Source organism: Rhinolophus sinicus, chromosome 10, assembly GCF_057876585.1.
Source record: "Rhinolophus sinicus isolate RSI-liver-muscle chromosome 10, RSI-T2T, whole genome shotgun sequence".
In the NCBI taxonomy this organism is placed as follows: Eukaryota; Metazoa; Chordata; class Mammalia; order Chiroptera; family Rhinolophidae; genus Rhinolophus; species Rhinolophus sinicus.
The window spans coordinates 1476389-1477160 of NC_142510.1; positions in this window are offsets into that span (position 1 = coordinate 1476389).

Consider the following 772-nt stretch of genomic DNA (forward strand, 5'->3'; position numbering starts at 1 on the left):
GGGGCGCTGCCCACCATCCCTTGCAGGACTCGAGGAATTGAACTGGCAACCTTGTGGTTGAGAGCCCACTAGCCCATGTGGGAATCGAACCAGCGGCCTTCGGAGTTAGGAGCATGGAGCTCTAACTGCCTGAGCCATCGGGCCGGCCCACCCCACGTTCTCTTAATTTGGGTTGTTCACCAACAAATTGGATAGTCAATTATATGTCAATCACATCTCAATAAAACTGCAAAAGTAAAATTGAAAAGAGAATGGACAGTTAGTCATATAAAGCGGCGAGGTATTCACACACAGATGGGACGGTGATGTGTTGCATCACCTGGAAGATTTCTCTAGGGAGCAAAAGGGTGTCCTGTCAGCTTAGGGGGCACCTGAGCTCTGCCAGCCCCAAGATTCACCTTTTTGGTGGCACGAAAAGGGAAGGGAAACAGGGGAGAGGCAGGGAAATGGCTGAAGAACCTGCACCCATCACAGACTGCTCACGTTGCACAGGACGCAGAGCAGGTGTGCTCCAGGGGCAGGCGTGTCCCGTCTCACCAGGGGAGAGCTGAAGGGCCTGGGCAGTGGAACCAGACCTGGGGCAGCCCCTTACCCAAGCACCTAACATTCTCCCCTGTAAATGGAGCAACGTCCACCTGACAGGGTCGGGGTGAGCCAGGAGCGGGCCAGGGATTGAAAAGCCTGCAGCGGGCACCGGGCACGGAGCAAAGTGCCCGGGAGACACAGGAAGCCATCACTGGAGGGGGACAGCTATCACCTTCAAATGACTCGG